Source organism: Lepus europaeus, chromosome 3, assembly GCF_033115175.1.
Source record: "Lepus europaeus isolate LE1 chromosome 3, mLepTim1.pri, whole genome shotgun sequence".
In the NCBI taxonomy this organism is placed as follows: Eukaryota; Metazoa; Chordata; class Mammalia; order Lagomorpha; family Leporidae; genus Lepus; species Lepus europaeus.
Window position 1 is genome coordinate 92809892 of NC_084829.1, and position 17688 is coordinate 92827579.

The following is a 17688-nucleotide window of genomic DNA, read 5'->3' on the forward strand; positions in this document are numbered from 1 at the left end:
AAAGCCAAAATTAACATTTGGGATTGCATCAAATTGAGAAGTTTCTGTACTTCAAAAGAAACAGTCAGGAGAGTGAAGAAGCAACCAACAGAATAGGAAAAAATATTTACAAACTATGCTACAGATAAAGGATTCATAACCAGAATCTACAAAGAGATCAAGAAACTCTACAACATCAAAACAGACAACCCACGCAAGAGATGGACCAAAGACCTCAATAGACATTTTTCAAAAGAAGAAATCCAAATGGCCAACAGACACATGAAAAAATGTTGAGGATCACTAGCAATCAGGGAAATGCAAATCAAAACCAAAATGAGGTTTCACCTCACCCCGGTTAGAATGGCTCACATTCAGAAATCTACCAACAAAAGATGCTGGCGAGGATGTGGGGAAAAAGGGACACTAACCCTCTGTTGGTGGGAATGCAAACTGGTAAAGCCACTATGGAAGTCTGTCTGGAGATTCCTCAGAAACCTGAATATAACCCTATCATACAACCCAGCATCCCACTCCTTGGAATTTACCCAAGGGAAATTAAATTGGCAAACAAAAAAGCTGTCTGCACCTTAATGTTTATTGCAGCTCAATTCACAATAGCTAAGACCTGGAATCAACATAAATGCCCATCAACAGTAGACTGGATAAAGAAATTATGGGATATGTACTCTATAGAATACTATACAGCTGTCAAAAACAATGAAATCCGGTCATTTGCAACAAAATGGAAGAATCTGGAAAACATTATGCTGAGTGAATTAAGCCAGTCCCAAAGGGACAAATATCATGTTCTCCCTGATCGGTGACAACTAACCCAGCACCAAAAAGGAAACCTGTTGAAGTGAAATGAATGCTATGAGAAACGGCGAATTGTTCAGCCCTTGCCCTGACTGTTGATGAGCAACTTAATACGTTATCCCTCTTAGTATTTTTTTTGTTCTACTTAATACTATTGGTTGAATTCTGTAATTAATACGCAGTTATTCTTAAGTTTTGAAACTTAACTGAAAAGTGACCCCTGTTAAATATAAGAGTGGGAATAAGAGAGGGAAGAGATGTACAATTTGGGACATGCTCAAGCTGACTTGCCCCAAATGGTAGATTTAGAAGCATACCAAGGGATTCCAATTCAATACCATCAAGGTGGCATGTAGCAGGCCATCTCACTAGTCCAAGTGATCAATTTCTGTTCACAATTAATCATAATGATAGGACTAAGAGTCAAAGGGATCACATAAACAAGACTAGTGTCTGAAAATACTAACTGATAGAATAAAAAAGGGAGAGAACGATCCAACATGGGAAGCGGGATACACAGCAGACTCATAGAATGGCAGATGTCCTAAACAGTACTCTGGCCTCAGAATCAGCCCTTAAAGCATTCAGATCTGGCTGAAAAGCCCATGAGAGTATTTCAGGCATGGAAAGGCAAGACACTGTCAAAAAAAAATGACCTAAATGAAATATCTCCACGAGTGAGATCCCAGTGGAAAGAACAGGTCATCAAATAAAGAGGTACCTTTCTCTGAAGGGAGGAAAGAACTTCCACTTTGACTATGACCTTGTCTAAATATGATCAGAGTCGGTGAACTCAAAAGGCTTCCATTGCCTTGGCAACTCATGACTAGAGCCTAGGGAGATTACTGATGCCATAAACAAGAGTGTCAATTTGTTAAGTCAACAACAGGATTCACTGTGCACTAACTCCTCATGTAGGATCTCTGTCCTTAATGTGCTGTACATTGTGATCTAATGCTATAACTAGTACTCAAACAGTATTTTTCACTTTGTGTTTCTATGTGGGTGCAAACTGTTGAAATCTTTACTTAATACATACTAAACTGATCTTCTGTATATAAAAAGAATTGAAAATGAATATTGATGTGAATGGAAGGGGAGAGGGAGCAGGAAATGGGAGGGTTGAGGGTGGGAGGGAAGTTGGGGGGGGGGGGCGAGAAAGCCACTGTAATCCATAAGCTGTACTTTGGAAATTTATATTCATTAAATAAAAGCTAAAAAAAAATAAACTTTTGGCAAGAAGTATTAACAGGGGCAGGTGTTGTAATGTAGTGGGTTAAGCTATCACCCACATGGGCACAAGTTCAAGGGCTGTCTAACCCACTTCCAATGTAGCCTCCTGCCACTGGCCTATCAAAACAGCAGAAGATGTCCCATAGTGCTTGGGCCCCTGAGATCTGGATGAAGCTGCAGGGTCTTAGTCCACCCGTACAAGGATGGACTGGGTCCGAGAAAAGGTAAGTGCGCCGCTCGCCCGTTCCCCAGCCTCCTGATCGGATCCCGGAGACAGACGCAGCAGGGAGCCAAGTCTAGTAGCAAGGACTTATTTACTTTGTGCGTAACAGAACCTTTTATAGCACAAAACTGCAGAGGACCAACCAATCACTTAAAAAATCACCTTACGGGGGGATTTCTATAGGACTAGCCACATGTCTATACACTTGTTACTAGTTTTGTTACCTCCCCTGATGTTGCACAGCCAATTAGTTTTAGTGGTAAACAACTTTGGATTCCACCCATCTTACTTCCTCTGGGCGCCATCTTACTCGGCTCCGCGCAGCTCCGTTCCGTACAGCTCGGGCGGGGGCACCCGGAGGCAGCTGCACATGCGGAGCCCCGGGGCCTGGCCTGGCCGCGCCATGGCCGTGCTCGTGCCCCGCATGAAGCTACTGGCTCCTGGCTTCTAGGCAGAAGTATTGGCTGTTGACTCAGTCTTGGCTGTTGTGGCCATTTGTGGAGTGAACCAGTGGATGGATGAGCTCTCTGTCTCTCCTTCTTTCTCCATACCTCTGCCTTTCAAATTATTTTTTTTAAAGTATTAACCGCATATTTAAAACTTAGTGTTTTAAAAACAAGTTTTAACAGTACTAATATACAGATAACATTTGCATTACATTACCTTTCAATCTGGCTGCCATACTGTCTAGGATTGCCCCAAACAGCCCCTTCTGAATCAAAGATGATGATGGAAATGAAATATTTCCCTTCAGACACTTGATTAAAATATCTAATCATCAGACTCCAGAGAGTCATATTGCAGGTGCTCTTATGTTTATTTTAGTTATCTGCTATTTTTCTCCATTTGAAATCCCTTTCAAGTAAAACAGCTTCAAGGACTATCAGGAAGCAATTTATTGGAGATTGTGTATTTATTTTTACCAGCATATAAAATTAACTCAGTGACTGTAATATGTCATCTGGATTCACTACACTTTATGTGTTCTATTTTTAGATGAAATATTAAAATTTTTATAGTTCACTAAGTGTGATATGATTTCTTCTCTTTTCAATTAAGTTTGAATCCAAGTAAATTATTATTTTTCACAGTAATTACTATTCTTCACTCCAATTCAAGGCCACCCTGTTTCTATTCCATAATCTTGAATACTCTCAAATAATTATTCATGCTTCTCAATATTCTTATAAGTTCTACTAGCTTTTTGTTTTTTAAAGATTTATTTATTTGAAAGGCAGAGTTATAGAGAGGCAGAGGCAGCGGGGTGGGGGTGGGGGGTTCCATCCGCTGGTTCACTCCCCAGATGTCTGCAAATGCCAGAGCCACGTCAATCCAAAGCCAGGAGCCAGGAGCTCCTTCCAGGTCCCCCACATGGGTGCAGGGGCCCAAGGACTTGGGCTATTTCTTGCTTTCCCTGGCCATAGCAGAGAGCTGGATCACAAGTGGAGCAGCCAGGACTAGAACCAGGAACCATATGGGATGCCAGCACTGTAGGTGGTGGCTTTACCTACTACATCACAGCACCGGCCCCTCTACTAGCTTTTACTTTGTAAAATTAAATATATTTCTCTAATTATACATGTAAGAACTGAAGTAGAACATATTTACTTGTTTCTTTTGATGAGGAGGAAGTCACTGCACTTTTATTACCATTTCCTAATTTTCAGTTGTGTAACTTGTATGTTAATGTTTTGTGTTTTAAAAAAGATTTATTATTTAATTTTAATTGAAGGGAAGAAGGCAGAGTCACACATACACACACACACACACAGAAAGAGAGAGAGAGAGAGAGGAGAGAATCTTCCATCCACTGCATCACTCCCCATAAGGCCATAACAGCCATTGCTGAGCCAGGCCAAAGGAGAGAGAGGAAATCCAACCCGATTTCCCATGCAAGTGGCTGGGACTCAAGCACTTGAGTCAGCATGATCTACTGTTTCCCAGGCACAATAGCCAGGAGCTTAATTGTAAGCAAGTAGCCAGGATTCAAACCACCTCTCTGACACAGGATGCAGGCATTTCAAGCAGCTGCCTAACATGCTGTGCCACAAACCATGCCTCTAATTTGAAACAACTTACATTCAACCGCATATTTTATTTTTAAAAACATTGTATTAATTTATCTTTTCTTTCAAAACTTTTTATACCATTCTCCTTGTTTTACATAAAATTTAATCATTGATGAGGTTTTTCAAATGGGGAGACAGGACACAGGGCACGGGAGCCTCCATTCTAAGAGTGCCACTGCATAGCTATTTACTCCCACTTTTATTCAGAGGGTACCAGCAAGTCTACAAGCTAGCAAGGTTATACATAAACTTAAAGATTTGGAAAAAGGAATTCGGTCTGGTGGTCTAACATAGGGATTAGAGCTGTGTTGTAAATCTTCAGAGACAGTCCAGGTAGATGGTCCTGCAAATTTACAAATTCCCTAAAATATTCCAGGTGCCAATTAACGTCCATTAGCCCCTGCTGCTCACGCTGCCACATTCCTTTGGGGCAGGGGTGCCCATCCCGGGCCTGTTTTGGCTTAAGTAGAAACTGCAGCCATGCCTCTAATTGCAGGGGGGTGTGCCCACCTGAGAGGCACCTCTGCAGCATCTCTACAAATCATATCTGTAATTATTTATTTAAATATTTAAATAATCATTCAGAATTAAAAGGCTCAATTGTTGAGTTCAAAATAATTTTTTTTCTGATTTTAATAGAAATAAGAGCTCATTGTTTAAAAAAGACTATTTAACACTGAAAGAAAAAAGGGAAATTTTTCTGTGACTTCAGAGAAAAATATATTTGTGTTTTCTTTGCAGATAGTTTTATACAAATATGTAAAATATTTCTGCAGGTACCAATTTACTCTGCTTGCTGTTGAATTGTCTCCTTTTCGCTTTAAGAACCATGGATTTCTTTCCATATCACTACATATCTTTACATTCCAAATGTACGCTTTATTTGGACACACAATTTACAAAACATGTCACATTAACTCATAATATGCAACTATATATTTTTCACCTCAAAATCAATGTTGTGAGCATTGAGATTGATTCACATTTTTTTGTTATGTTGACTATTAATAACTACAGGAATAAATGCCTTTATTTTTACTATGGGTTCAATTAATTTGTTCAAATCTAATCCTGGGAAAATCATTCCTGGATTGGAGGTATTCACTTTAAATCTTTTTTTGCCTTTTATAAAAAATTAATGTAAAGAACAAATTTAATGTAGTTCATAAATTCAATTATAACCATACATAACCTCCCTCTCTTTTTTCCTCAACTCCCCCTCTTTTCTTCCTTTCTTTTTTTCCTTTAATTTTTGCAAAAGCATAATTTCAATTTATTTCATAATTGCAGGCTTAATGCACCACTAACAATAATGTTCAATGAGTAAATTGTAGTAAGACTTCAGTTTTCCAGGAATATAGATAAGGGCTCCTGGTTGAACCAAAAATGTATGAGTGTTCTTTTTTCCTTATGTACACTCTTAACGCTATATGACTACCAGGGTTCTTTTTAAAATCACTTTTTTTTTTTTTTTTTGACAGGCAGAGTGGACAGTGAGAGAGAGAGACAGACAGAAAGGTCTTCCTTTGCCGTTGGTTCACCCTCCAATGGCTGCCACGGCCGGCGTGCTGCGGCCAGCGCACCGCACTGATCCGAAGGCAGGAGCCAGGTGCTTCTCCTGGTCTCCCATGGGGTGCAGGGCCCAAGCACTTGGGCCATCATCCTCTGCACTCCCGGGCCATAGCAGAGAGCTGGCCTGGAAGAGGGGCAACCGGGACAGAATCCAGCGCCCTGACTGGGACTAGAACCTGGTGTGCTGGTGCCGCTAGGCAGAGGATTAGCCTGTTGAGCCATGGCACCGGCCAAAATCACTCTCAATCTGAAGACTATTTGAAAAAGTGAGATTTTAATTTACATTTTTGAGTATATGTAAAGATTAATCAGGACCAGCCATGTATTTTGTGATCCATAACAAAATGAGAATCCAGGACTTTTTGTTAAAACATTATTAAAAATATCAAGACAACAGAATTTTAAAACAAGCAAAAGGCCTTTATCAATTTGGAACCATGTGTGACTTTACAGGTTTCACTTGGGATGTTGCACCTGGGTTTAGCTTTGTAAATGCGCATTAGTCCTTTAAATCTGATTCCAGCTATTATGACTAGTTTTCACCCTTTGTAAAAAGAATTCTAGTATATAGTTTTCTTGCTTCATTAAGAAAATGTTATATAGCCTCACACAAAAATTATAGTAACAATTCCCTAATTTTAATTACATATTGCAATGGTTTTTGCTTGTATGTAAAATACACATAAACAATCTAAAATATTTTTTTATTTGAGGTCAAATATTAAGTGTATTTTCTTTTCTCTAAACTGGTTATTCAGTTGACCTATTTGCCTTGTAATGTACATTTTCCCCAGTAATTAGAAATGCCACAATTTTCATGTGCCCAAGGCAGTGTAGGAATCAATTTCTAGATTCTCTGTTCAATTGCATTGATCCAGCTGACTAATCTTTCCCCCAAACCATGCAGCTTCAATTACTCTAACACTTTCATCCTACTCATTCCTTTTACTTTGGAATTGTTTTACACATTTTGTTACCAGTTAATTTTCTAATGTATAGTTTTAAATTGTTTTAAGTTGTGAAATTGACCCCTTGAGATTTTTAACTGCAAAAATAGTGAATACGTTGGTCCAGCTGTATGAGTTGATGTCTTTAGACACTGAATTTTCATACCTAAAAACAAGGTAAGTAGGCCGGCACCGCAGCTCAATAGGCTAATCCTCCGCCTGTGGCACTGGCACCCCGGGTTCTAGTCCCTGTCGGGGTGCTGGATTCTGTGTCGGTTGCTCCTCTTCCAGTCCAGATCTCTGCTGTGGCCCGGGAAGGCAGTGGAAGATGGCCCAAGTGCTTGGGCCCTGCACCCGCATGGGAGGCCAGGAGGAAGCACCTGGCTCCTGGCCTTGGATCGGCGCAGTGCCGGCCGTGGCGGCCATTTGGGGGGTGAACCAACAGAAGGAAGACCTTTCTCTCTGTCTGTCTCTCTCTCCCTCACTGTCTAACTCTGCCTGTAAAAAAAAAAAAAAAAAAAAAGCCAAGGTAAGTGACTCCATCATTCTAAATTTCTACATACCTGAGGCGAATAAAGTTATCTTCAGATAGATCTTGGATACTTTTTTTTTAAAAGATGTATTTTATTAATTTGAAAGGCAAAGTTACACAGAGAGAGGAACAGATACAGAGCGAGAGATCTTCCATTTTTTGGTTCACTTTTGAAGTGGCCACAATGGACAGAGCAGGTGATTCATCTGGGTCTCCCACATGGGTGCAGGGGCCCAAGCACTTGAGTCATCTTCTGTTAATTATCCAGGAGCAACCACAGCAAGTTCGATCAGAAGTGGAGCGCCAGGAGTTGAATCAGTGCTCATGTGGGACACCAGTGTTGCAGGCGCCGGCTTAACCCACCATGCCACAATGCTTATCCCAAGATCTTGAACATTCTTATGTCTATTCCACTTTTCAGGTTTTTACTTTTTGAAGAAAATAAATCTGTGAATTTTTTTACATTAATTTTGTTACTGATCAATGTGCATTTACCTCTTAGGATCTACTCTTCAACTTCCCCCACAATGCTCTGTGCCAGAGAAGAGGTCCTTTGTGCTCTGGCCTGAATCAGTTTCTCTTGCATTCTGGCTTCTGGTTCAGTTCACTCAACGGAACACACTGACATAATGTTGGAGAGTAGAAGGAGAATGAGGTTGGCTGAAGGTCTGAATTAGCTCAGAAGAAATGATCACTTTTAATATTGTGTCAGCTCAGAGAGGATATCATTTTCAGTTTGCCAAAAAGCAACTTACGTGCTACAGGAACTCGGTTGACTCTCCCATGTCATCTTCCATTTACTGTGCCCCATTGGATCATGCACTAAAAAGTGAAGCTGGATGTGTGCTGGTAGGCTACATAGTTTCATAATCACTCCAATTGTTTACTTACCTGGAGAAAGAAGAGTGGGACCCAATATCTCAGACCATCAAAACAAGAGAATTTTTATTTTTTAAATTATTTCCTCAAGTACTTTACCCACTGCCTAATGCAAGAATGTTTAATATGGGTTGTTTCATTTTATCCTGATTTTCATACATGGGACAAAATTTTGAAGAGGTCAAAGCCAACACTCTCAGCTGGCTTTCTCTTTGGTACACAGGTGCCCTATTTCCTTATCACCTGCACTTTTAATATGTAGTTTTTCATTTATAGATTCTGGTGTAAGCAATGTAGATATACTCGCATCTGAGCCTCACACAACTCTCCATCTTATGAAACTCCCTAATATTTCCTGACTACCTTATTACAGAAATACAACAAAGGGCATCCCTCTGAGCACTGTCCTCTCTTGCTATTGACGTGTAGCAGGGACTGATGTCTCAGTTATAGCACACATCTCCAGCCTAAATCCCTTAAAACTAAGAAATATTAAAGTTTCAGAAGATTTAAGACTAGTATTTTGATTACCATTTTGTCTTCTATCTCTTGTTTCAAGAGTCCTTGTGGCTGGCGCCGCGGCTCACTAGGCTAATCCTCCGCTTTGCGGCACCGGCACACCGGGTTCTAGTCCCGGTTGGGGCGCCGGATTCTATCCCGGTTGCCCCTCTTCCAGGCCAGCTCTCTGCTATGGCCTGGGAGTGCAGTGCAGGATGGCCCAGGTCCATGGGCCCTGCACCCGCATGGGAGACCAGGAGAAGCACCTGGCTCCTGCCTTCGGATCAGCGCGGTGCACCAGCTGCAGCGCGCCAGCCGCGGCGGCCATTGGAGGGTGAACCAACGGCAAAAGGTGGACCTTTCTCTCTGTCTCTCTCTCTCTCACTGTCCACTCTGCCTGTCCAAAAAAAAAAAAAAAAGAGTCCTTGTAATTTTTTGACCCCATAAGACAAGTACTTTTAAAACATTTTTGACTGTGTTTCAAGAAAAGTTTTATAAGCACAAAGTGTAAGCTGTTTTGTCCTTGTCCTTTCCTTAGAAGAATATAGCTTTTTCATCTTGTTCAACTGGATTTCTCTTTCTTGAATGTTGTCATTACTGGCTTGTATTTGCCCAAGTAGTAAAAGAAGGAAACTTTTTTATGTCTTCACCACATACATTAATATATATTTTAAGATTATCTCTCTATATTTTAAATATTTATTGGTTCATCTATTTGGGAGGCAGAGAGAGACTGACAGAGACAGAGAAAGCAAACATCTGCTCGTTCAATCCAGAAATGCCTGCAACAACCTAAGCTGGCTAGGTTGAATTCAGGAGCTGAGAACCAAATCTAATTCTCCAACTTGGGTAATCGTGGGATAACTACTTAATTACCCACGTGCTCCCTCTCAGGGTGTGCATTAGCACAAAAACCAGAATTGAAGCAGAGCAGGAACTCCTATTTTCAATACTTTAAGTGAAATACCTGAGGGGAGCTTCTTGGTGGGTATATGGGAATGATCACATGGTGATTAGGAAGCAAAGCAAAATAGCTACACAGAATTTGTACTCAAATAACCAACCCTATTATAAGTACCATCCTCCCAGGGTACACCTCCAATGACATACAGATCATCACCAGACCCACCTCTCAGATGTCATAATTATATCAAGTCTCCATAACAGTGTCTTAAATACTAGGTCAAATATACACCACCTCTCTAATGTTTTCAACTAGCAAGACAGTTAGTATAAATTAAGTGACCCAACGTGCTTAAAAGAATTAGGAGGCAAGAGCATGAGAGATATAGATAATTTAATCTTCACAGGATTTTTCTTGGTAATTTCCAAGGTTCCTATGTGTCATTTTCTCCTTGACATAATCAGTTGCTTTGCTAGGTTATTTCTCCACCCCTCAGGAAGAATCATAGTAGATCATGGATCGAGTCATCACCTATTGTTTACCACTTTGATTAACTTACTCTCATATATCAGATAGGTCTGAATACTCCTTCTCCAGGAAAGTATAGGGTTTGAAGAGATTTGTCTTTTTGTTCTGTTCTGTGTATGCACTTGACTTCATTCCTTTCTACATGAAGTTATGAGTGTCAGAAATTATGAGGTGTAATTAAATTCTGTACAGTGATACTACTCTTCAGAAGACTCAATGTGTCTTTCCCTGACTTGTTTCCAAGTAAATTATTTCAAGTTTGAAGTAGACTGATCATTCATAGTTCCTAATGCTATGAAAGATTTTCATCTTCCTTTGAATGTTTTAGTCATTAATACTAGATAATTGAGAGTGTTAGGTTTGGCAGAAGAATTAAGAATATGAAAATTCAAGTACTTTATCTCTTTGGAAGTCATCATCAACTCCTCATTCACAAATATAAACCTCATCCTGTGTGTGTTTGTGTATGTGTGTGTGTGATTCTTAATCAAAATTTTACTCACTTTATTTCCAAAGTGCACAGTACTTTTACTTATAAATCTTAACATTCCTTAATATTTAACTTTAGCACTCCTCTCTATATTTCCCATACCCAATATCCAATTTCATGCAGTCTTGTGGTTTCAGCTTTCTCTGAGATGACTCCCAGTTTACTCCTCACATTTGCCGCTTTCATAAGCTCTATTTCAACCACTCAATGACTGCCTTCCCCTGCCTTAAATATTTCTGATGATGTGTTAAGTCAAAAGAACATATCCAGAGTTTATCTTCTAGCTCCTAAAATTTCTTGTTCAACTGAATGTTCATTTGTTCATTCATTCTATGCTGAATCATAATTTGAAGCTGAAAATTGAAGTCTAGGTAGCCTCATCTGTTCATCCTTTGGTCAAGTTCCAATTACCCTCATCACAACAAGGCAGAGAAGCAGAAAGGGAACAGGCTGCATACAAAGCTAAGTCAGGCTATGGGGTGGCATAACTTTACACTGACCTGCTCATGGAAGAACAAACTGACTCCAAGAGACCAGCATTAATCTCTTCTGAGAGTAGTACCACCATGATCCAATTACCTTCCATTAGGCGCCTAACTCTTAAAAGTTGCTAGCACCTCTGGACGTCATCATGTGGTTATCTCTCTCTCTCTCTCTCTCTCTCTCTCTCTCTCTCTCTCTCTTTTAAGATTTTATTTATTTGAAAGACAGAGTTACAGAGAGAGGTAGAGACAAAGAGAGAGAAAGATCTTCCATCCACTGGTTCACTCCCCAGATGGCCGCAACAGCCAGAGCTACACCAATCCGAAGCCAGGAGCCAGGAGCTTCCTCCAGGTCTCCTACATGGGTGCAGGGGCCCAAGGACCTGGGCCATCTTCTACTGCTTTCCCAGGCCATAAAAGAGAGCTGGATCAGAAGAGGAACAGCTGGGACTAGAACCGGCGCCCATATGGGATGCCAGTGCTTCAGGCCAGGGCGTTAATCCTCTGTGCCACAGCGCCAGCCCCGCATGTGGATATATCTCAATAAACACTTTGTAAAGTTGAAGTATCATAAGCTGAAAATGCATTTCATAAACCTAACTTACTGAATATCATAGCTGAACAAGCCAGTGCACTATAGATAACTGCTTGTTTACCTTTACGATCCCATGTTGTCTCTGCCCAGTATCATGAGAAAGTATATTACTACATGTCATTAGTCTGGGAAAAGAGCAAAATTCAACATTCAAAGTACAGTTTCTGTTGAGTGTGGTTTTTTTTCACTGCATCGTATAGTCAAATAATCATAAAAGGAGAACAATCCTAAATTGGGACTATTTTTGGTTCTGAATATTTTCACATTTTGGGAAGTTAAACATCTTTGGAATATTTATCCTTCTTAAAAAGTGATGATGATATTATCTAGTTTGCCTACTTGATATTTAGGATGGATTTCAATTTTTTCTTAAAAAGTAATGTATTTGAACATTAAAAATAAAAATCACCAAAATATAAAGCAATCTATTACTTATATATTTATTACCACCACAGGGGTCCTGTTGTGTTAATATCATTATAATTTTTCTGTAGTGAGAATTACTGCTCTATTTAGACTTGGAGTCATTCAAACAATCACTGGTTTAAAGGTTAATTTTTTCAATTAATATCATGTAACACCTGTGGGGAAGTGTCTGCAATGTCATGTAAATGAATAACATGTATTTTACTTAGGAACACGTATTTTAATTACAGACTGTTTCTTTCCCTAGGTGTTGATACAAGGAAACATGACAAGTGAAATTAGATCAGGTGTTCCAACTTAATTGATCAATTTATTGTTATTTTACTTTTTTTCAGTGCAAAATTAATGGGTGCTCAATGTACAAATACAAGCCCTTCTTAAATATATATAATCAAGACTGTAATAATAACTTCCAGAAATAACATTGTTAAAGTGTTTTGTATATTTATTTCTACAAATGTATTCTATACACATACATATTTGTTTAATTGGTGATATTCTTTCTCTCTCTCTTTCCTCACCCCTGTGTATATGTGCCTGCATATGTGGGTGTATGTGTAAACACATAAGAGGATTTGTATATAATAAGTAGACCTAAAGATATGTGTTAGGCCAAACAGTGGTTTCCCAAAGATGCCCCTCTTATCCATAAACTCTGACAATATTATCTTACATGGCAAAGAGATTTTGCACATGTGATTAAGGACTTTGAGATGGGACCATCATCCTAATGATTCAGTCAGGTCTAATATAACCTCATTTCCTGAGAAGAGGAGGAAGAAAGCAAAGAGTGAGTCAACTACATGACTGGCTGCCATTACTGACTCTGAAAGTGAAAAAGTGAGTCATGAGCCAGACAACATTGAAGTCTCTAGAAACTAGGAATTGCTCTTGGTTTACAGCCTAGGAGAAAACATAGATCTCAGTTATGCAGCTGCAAGGCCCTGAATTTTGCAAACACTTTGAATAAATAAAAAACAGGATTTCTGCTAGTCTCCACTAAGCAAGGCACCCTGCTGACACCCCAATTTAAGACTTTGGAGAAACACATCGGATTATAATCTATAAAATTGTGAGATAATAAACTTGGTTATTTATACCACTAATTTTGTAGTACTTTCTTAGGTCAGCAATAGAAAATTAACATGGCTATAAATGGTTTACATAGTTATCTACATAGTTTTTAATCCATGTCATTTACAAAGAAAGAAAGCTCATCTGTGTGGAAAGTTTGCACATTATGGGTGTAGTTTTGTAGGAGAAATTACTAAAAACAGAACAATGTCCTTTAATAGAAGATGCACGTTATCACGAGCAGCCAAAATGCCCTTCAAGAAGGTTCTACCAATTAATATTTAAGTACTTTTTCTAAAAGTTTTATGTTTAATAGATTGTTGCTATTACCATTTTTATTGTTAGCTTTGTAGTAGATACTACTAGGGTATATTATATTTTTGATTAATGACAGAAAGCTCATAATCATATTAGTCTGCTCAGATTTCCTATACTTGAGTATGTTTTTATAACTCATGCATTTTACGTAAATTTTCAAATATGCTTCTATTAAGTTTTCATAATATTCTTTGATGACTTTTTAAAAGCTTATAGTACCCCCTTATCTTCTGGGGATTTTTTTTTAACTTTTATTTAGTAAATATAATTTCCAAAGTACAGTTTATGGATTACAATGGCTTTTCCGCCACCATAACTTCCCTCCCACTGGCACCCCTCCCCTTTCCCACTCCCTCTCCCATTCCATTCACATCAAGATTCATTTTCAATTATCTTTATATACAGAAGATCGATTTAGTATGTATTAAGTAAAGATTTCATCAGTTTGCATCCACACAGAAACACAAAGTGTAAAATACTGTTTCAGTACTAGTTATAGCATTAATTCACATTGGATGACACATTAAGGACAGAGATCCCACATGAGGAGTAAGTACACAGACTCATGTTGTTGACTTAATAATTTGACACTCTTGTTTATGGCATCAGAAATCTCCCTAGGCTCTAGTCATGAGTTTCCAAGGTTGTGGAAGTCTCTTGAGTTCGCCGACTCTGATCATATTTAGACAAGGTCATAGTCAAAGTGGAAGTTCATTCCTCCCTTCAGAGAAAGGTACCTCCTTGTTTGATGGCCCGGGATCTCACTCATAGAGATCTTTCATTTAGGTGTTTTTTGTTTGTTTGTTTGTTTTGCCAGAGTGTCTTGGCTTTCCATGCCTAAAATACTCTCATGGGCTCTTCAACCAGATCCGAATGCCTTAAGGGCTGATTCTGAGGCCAAAGTGCTGTTTAGGACATCTGCCATTCTATGAGTCTGCTGTGTATCCCATTTCCCATGTTGGATTGTTCTCTCCCTTTTTGATTTTATCAGTATTAGCAGACACTAGTCTTGTTTGTGTGATCCCTTTGACTCTTAGACCTATCAGTGTGATCAATTGTGAACTGAAATTCTTCACTTGGACTAGTGAGATGGCATTGGTACATGCAATCTTGATGGCACTATATTGGAATCCCCTGGCACATTTCTAATTCCACCATTTCAGGCAAGTCCGATTGTCATGTCCCAAATTGTACATGGATTCTTTAAACCACAAATAGTACAAAATCCTAAGTATATTATGTTTTTCCTATATACACATATAACACAATGCATTAGTCACTGATGATCTAAAATAGCATTCAATTTATAAATTAGGTACAGGAAGATATTAATGGCAATGACTACTAAGAATGTACAACAGTTATGACAATTTACTACAATATAACTGTTAATGTGATTTCTCTTTTGAAAGAGTTAAGACAAATATTAATATTTTCAGACCACTGTGGATCAATAGTAACTGATAATACAGAAAGTAAAATATTGGTTAATGAAGAATGATGTATTACTTCTTTTGTATTCCTAGGAGTATTTGGTTTTTCCTTTTCTTGTCCTTCTCATTCTTTCAAAGGTCTAACTAATTTCAATTTTCTACTTAAGAGAAAAAAAGGCTATTGTATCTCACTAATTCCTACTATCAGTATTCTTTCCTTTCTTTGATATGTTGAATTTACACTAATGTTTACCTTTTAATATAGCAATCATTTTAGAATAATTTTATTCTAAATATATTTTAATTTTATTTCTTTTTATCCAACAATTCTTGGATTATTACTAAATTTTTAGACTCACTGAGGTAGTTGTCATTATGTTACTGATTTATAATTTTCTTAAACTTTTGTCAAAACATAGTTTACATGTTATTGACTATTTGGTGTTCTTGAGACTTGTGTGGCCTACATGGAAGAAGTTTTCTACATATTAGCTTTTACTTAAGTATAAATTTAATTATTTCCAGATACAGGAGACTCTGCATGCCCAACAATTTAATTTCTTTAAATGTTTAGTACAGATATTCTATATTCCAGTATTTTTATGTTTACCTATTATTTCTGGGAGAGGCATGTTAAACATCTACTATTGTCAATAACTTTGCAAGATTTTTGTCATTCTATCAAATTCAAAACACATTTTTAGGGACAGGCCTTTTGCACTGTAGTGAACATGAAACTTGGGACTTTCAAGTACCATTTCAAAGTGCCTGCACTGGCGTCCTGGCTCAGCTTCTGATTCCGGTTTCTAATAATGTGAACTCTGGGAGGCAGCAGTTGGAGGTATTGCACTTTTTTTTTTCTGAATTTTTAGCAATGTTACAGATGTTTTGTATTGCAACTCTTTTTCTCTGCTGGATTTTTGTCTTGCAGACACAAAGAATGAGCCACATGAGCAATGGAAGGTGAGCAGGTAAGTTTGTAAAGCAAAATGAGAAAACTAAATAAAAAGCTTTTGGTGTCACCTAGAGAGGTCCCAGAAGAGGTGGGCCATACAGGACGGTTGTCTAAGGGTTTACATTCTCTGGGCTGTGAGAAGTTTGTGAGGGTTTTGCAAAAGTGCATTAGTTACTGATGATCCTCTTGTTGCTGGAGAGTCAGTTTTTGGAATTGGATGGGTCCAGAAGTAACTGCTGTTCTGTTTTTCTATCTTTTGAGTAGTGAGGGTATTTTGCTCCAATCATATCCCATGTTGGTCTTGAGTTTCTTATCTCTTGGGCCCTTTGTGTCTATGACTATTTACCTATATCTTAGCTGCCTCCTGTCTGTATCAATCACCCTTCTGAAGACATAATAGTAACTGCCACTAAGGAACAGGGGCAAAGATCACGCTAACTGTTTCTTGCTGGTGAAGGTTAGGGAGGAGGATCTGCAGATACCTCTCAGTCAAGTCTGTCTAATGCCTCTTGGTAGTAGAAACTGTTTTCCCATGGATCGGGGTGAAGTATCATTTGTAGCTGAACTGCCTACATGTGAGAGGGTGATCCAGTTGATTATGAGAGAAGAAAACAGCCGAAGTATGAAAACGATGGCAAGTAACCTCAAGAGGGGAAACAACCAGGAAAGTCTAGGCAATACAGGGGCCAGAAGATGTTTACATTTTTGTTCAGATTATGTAGCCAAGTGGCCTGATGTTGGTCTCAACCTATCCTGAATCAGCTATATAAGTGCAACAGGTTATATTAATTACAGTGCAAACCCCTCCCTACTCTGCTGGCAGGTAGTCAAAGGTGAAGCTATTGTCCATGGCCACTACAGCCAGGGAGTCTGATGATTGAGATAGCCCAGTGCAGGCGTCTCTAGGTCTTTGGAACATCCATTGTGGTGACTGGGTCAGGGCTTGAAGAGTTACATCATGATATGTAGATCTTCCTCAGGAGTGACAGCAGTGATGGCTGCTGTAGACCCAGCTATGACTAAGCCAATTTTCCTTTTAGATTGGTGGCAGATGGTGGTATTCCTTACAATGAGAAGGCCTCCCGGGGTTAAGGTCCTCAATGTGCAGTCTCCTCCTCTCTTGAGAATGACCCAGGTGAGAAGAAGCCAACACCTTTCAGGTCTCTTTGGTCCCTCTGTCTCCTGTAGGGGTACCTTTGAATGTCTTTTATGTTTGGGGCTCAGGACTGATTTTCCAAACAAGAAAATCAGCAAGTGTCTGTGGCAAGACAAAAGTGCCTATTTAACCTTTATTTGTTTAACTAACAGTGAATACAAAGACATGTGCAAAACCAAGGAGGATGGGTCAACTCTGAAACTGTGATATATTAACATTGACCCTGGCTCCTTAAAACCTCAGAATTTTATATACAAACAGCATAAATTTGGCATCATTCTATTGTCAAAGGTTTAAAACATTTGTTCAAAACAAAAGTAATAATTTAGTTTGTGAGGGTTTTAAACAAAATTGTGAGTTCTATCTCATTAAACTGATAACTCAAATATTTTTAAATAGGCAGATAATGCTGACTCCTTTAAAACTCAGTTAGCACATGACATCAACATATACTTCCATTAGTTAGGACAGTGAAAAACAGTACTGTTGCAGTTGATTTCTCAACAATGTTGCAGTGGATTCCTTTCTGAGAGGAGCGTGGTGGGAGCAAGAGGCGCGGAGTCACCACACAGACTC

The 17688-nt window shown here is 38.8% G+C and overlaps 1 pseudogene; it reads right to left on the reverse strand.

Annotated features, from left to right (window-relative positions):
- The window catches only part of LOC133756604 (heat shock protein HSP 90-beta-like), a 92197-nt pseudogene that overhangs the window by 71482 nt on the left and 3027 nt on the right, over window positions 1–17688 (reverse strand).